We start from the raw sequence: 4,207 nt of genomic DNA, 5'->3' as shown, positions 1-4,207 counted from the left end.
CTCAGGAAACAGACTGGCTAAGTGCTTCCTCCTCTTCTACCCTAATTCCTGGTGCTGTCATTCGGGCCTCTCTTTTTGTTTTGTTTTGTTTTGTTTTTTTTTCTAGACAGGGTAGCCCTGGCTGTCCTGGAACTCGATTTGTCGACCAGGCTGGCCTCAAACTCATACAGATCCACCTGCCTCTGCCTCCTGAGTGCTGGGACTAAAGGCGTGTACCATCCTCCCCCCCCCCACAGGGTTTCTCTGTGTAGCTTTGGAGCCTATCCTGGCACTCGCTCTGTAGACCAGGCTAGCCTCGAACTCACAGAGATCTGCCTGACTGCCTCCTGAGTGCTGGGATTAAAGGCGTGTGCTGCCAAAATTTTAAAATATTTTTAAAAGCTGAGGAGATGGCTCATGGAAAGGTAAGCACCCCATTTGTGTGGTAATTCCAGCCTCAAAAGGCAGAAACAGGTAGAGTCTTGAAGAAGCCGGCTCTGGGTTTGAGGGATACTGCTTCTGTCTTGCCAGAGGTTGCAAAAGCAGGTGCTTCTGTGGAATTTCTTTGAATTTAATTTTAGCCAAAACCAAGTGGGCCCTGGAACGGTCATTAATTCTTATAATAATTCTCTTGATATTCTTCTCTCTTTTTCTCCGAGCTATATAGATTGAACGCAGGGCCTGCATATGCTAGGCAAAGCAGTCCACCGTGGAAGTGCATCACTAGCTGCCTTGCAATGTTTCGGTGTTGTTGGTCCACACTCTAGGGGCAGCACGCCTTTCAGACATCAAGGCCTTTGCTTCCTACAAACCTAAGGAAGGATGGATCCGGAGGACCCACAGCAGGGTGTCCTTTGTACCTTCTCAAATTCTCTTCAGGCAAGGCCGCCTCTATCTGTTAATTACATGGGATAAGAAGCTTGAGGCTTCCCAATGCCAGAAGTGAGTTAGCCCACTGATCAGCTTCAAACCCACACAAGGGTTAGACCCTGGTCAGGTGCTGGGGCCAGTGATCCCAAGCACTTCACTTTTAATCCTTTGTAAATATTCCTCATTTGTTATCTCAGTCTTTCGCTTTCTCCTAGGGATCACTAGCTAATCCCTTGCAATACAAAAAGGTCAGGGCTGGGGGTGTAGTTTACTGGCAGAGCATTCCTTTGCATGTGGGAGGCCCTGTGTTCTCTCTCCAGCACCATGTAACAAAGCACCTGGAAGAAGTGGGTGTCATGGCACTTGCCTGGAAGGCCAGCTTGATAGCAGAGGATATTGAGTTCAAGGCCAGCCTGGATGACCCTGTTTCGAACAAATAAAAAACCCAACCTATTGTATGGAAGACAATAGATGTAAATTGCAATCTTAGAACCCAGGACTTATTTCAAGAATATATAAAGAACTAGGGATTTAGTTCAATGCTAGACCACTTAAGGAATCAAAAGAGATAGAGACAGAGAGACAAACAGTATTTGTGTGTTTTCAGAAGCAAAAGAAAAAATCTTTCTGGGGTAACCAGACTTGATTGAGGGCAGTGGGGTGTTCCAGTGCGCAGGTGGCAGTGGGCAGCAGAGGGAAGAGGAGGAAGTGCTCTTCACAGAGGTTCTGGAAAAGCAGGACTTGGGGTCTCCTGGATACTGAACGGTAGGCTTCTCTCTCCCTGATTTTCCAGGCTCTGACCCCTTTGAAGACCTGTCTCCAGTTCACCTTTACCCGGCATCACCACCACTCCAGCTTCCTTGCTCCTTTCTATATAGAGGCCAAAGTGTCCAGATGTGCTCTTGTTTGGTCCTATGTGACCTTTCTCTCGGTTCCTCCCCGCTTCCCCACTATTCTCTACAGATCTCCCTCTGGAGAAAAGGGAAGAGAAGAACACGACTGTGGCCAGGGTTAGGTGGAGACACACGGTGATTAAAAAAGAATGAGGGCATCTAGGGAGGAACCCACTATTACTGTTTTGCTAAATGACCATGTTGCCAAACTGCCTTTTAAATATTTATGTCTATGCCCATAGATCTGTGCTGCTCTCTCGTCTGTCAGTGAAGCTTCTTCTTGTAAGGGGACTCAGAAGTAGTCAAAGTGCTGAGAATAAGTGACTCTGTTCAGCCCTAAATGGGACATCTATATTAACAGCTCCCTCCTCCATATGCACCACTAAGGCTCAGGGAACATCTTGCGGTGTGTGTGTGTGTGTGTGTGTGTGTGTGTGTGTGTAAAAGCAGGAGGGTGGAGAGCAGAGCTATGAAATGCTATCTTCTGGACATGACATAGTCACTACACTCAAGAACTAATAGCTGTTGTGGTTCCTGCACAAGATCAAGCCAGTCAAAATTTTGGAATGGATGGGTGAGTGTCTCATGAGACCCCTCACCCTTAGCTGAGAAACTATTGGTAGTTGATAGCTGGTGGGGAAGGAAGGGTAATTTCTCTTTGCCAGTGCAGCCGCTGGTAGGTTGCCCAGGTTCCAGGCTATAGCCCCACACCCAAGCACATATAGGTAGCACTAATCTGACTTGGCAGCTTATTAAAAATGGGGTGGGCATGAGGCTGGAGGGAGACATATTGTGGGTTGCAGGTCCAGTTGAAGAAGGGAGTAGATATGATCAAAGTATATTGACTATACGTATAAAATTCCTGAATAATAAATACATTTTTTTTCAAAGCAAGGGACAGGGGCATGCCCTCTCTAAAAATCCTGGCTACATCATTTGTATCATGACCATGGTCACTGAGCACATCTATTTCTTGCCATAACCTGTGAAGACCTTACCAGACATCATCACATAGCATTCCAGGATGTTCCAGAACCCCAGACCTCATGGGTAGTCTGCAGCCCCCAGTGTGCCTGCAGAACTCTGAACCCCAACACTGCAGCATCCAGTCTCCTGTGGTTCTGCCCCCAAGGAGAATACCATGCCAGGTGCCTAAGGGACCTTTGAAACCTACTTACCCAACTAATACTGACTGTCTTTTGGCTTTGTGGCTGGCAATTCCTGCCTGGGACACATCCTTTCTTTGGTCTGGCCCTCTAACCTGATGTTTTCACTTTATTCTCTGACTCAATGAAGTCAGAAATCATGACACTCTCTATACCTAGATTCCCATGCCCTCACTTGCTGTGATGATTTGAGTTGGGATTTCAGGTCATTTTGTCCCCATATACAGGGAGAAAGGTCCCTTCCCTCCTGAGACAATACAGTGATTTGGACATGTCCTACAAATAACAAGAACATATGTAGGCTTAGGCATAGCCTAAAGTGCTATGCCTAACAAGAACATATATAGTGCATAGGCTGCTATATGTGCTGATGATAAATGCCCCATTGCCCCAAACGGGCTTTCCACACCAGGGTCCATGATATAGCCTAGCTGACTGCCAGCGTGGGTTCAGGACATGCTGTAGACTCTGGGCATCATTGCTTTTCTGCCTCCAGTTCCTTCATCTTGGGAACCTAGAAGGTGACGAGGCTATGAATCCATCTTGGTAAGGTTAGATCCTGGTTTGCCAGAGTCCTTCATCATTCAAACCCCAGCATTAGTGTGATGCCAGGAACAAGAAAAGGAGTGACACTCCTGGAGGTAGCTTCATTGCCTAGGACTAAAAAGAAGTGCTTGCAAATATGGGAGAGATAGACATACTGCCATAGGGTCTACACTCACAAGGGACCATCCAGGTCTGAGGAGCTCATGAATGGAGGGGTTTGAAATGCTCATCACTTAAGAAGGACCTTCATCAAACTCCTTACTTGCCAAAGGAGACAACTCAGATAAGTAAGGACTTGCCACCCCAAGGTGGAGACACAGGTGCCTTTCTCTGTCCCCAAAGAGAGAAGTTTCTCCATGCTCACAGTCATCCACATTTCCTGATGCTGTATGCTATAGATTCTTTTCTATATTACTCTTTGAGAAAGTATGGCAGATGCCCTACCTACAGGTGCAAACTGACAGCCACAACCACTAAATTGCAAGTCTGACCTCCTCTGATATCTCTTATATTACCATTTCTTTATTTAATTTGTGTGTGTGTGTGTGTGTGTGTGTGCGCGCGCGCGTGTGTGTGTGTGTGTGTGTGTGTGTGTGTGTGTGTGTGTGTGTATCTGAACTCGCCTATGAGTACATGAAGTTAAGAGGTCAATGTCAGTCATATTCTTCTACTATACTCCACCTTATTTTTTTGAGACAAGGTCTCTCACTTACTCTGGAGCTCACTGTGTTTTGGCCCAGGGATCCTCCAGTC

Source organism: Cricetulus griseus (assembly GCF_003668045.3).
Source record: "Cricetulus griseus strain 17A/GY chromosome 1 unlocalized genomic scaffold, alternate assembly CriGri-PICRH-1.0 chr1_1, whole genome shotgun sequence".
Taxonomy (NCBI): domain Eukaryota; kingdom Metazoa; phylum Chordata; class Mammalia; order Rodentia; family Cricetidae; genus Cricetulus; species Cricetulus griseus.
Note: the sequence above shows the minus strand (reverse complement) of the source record.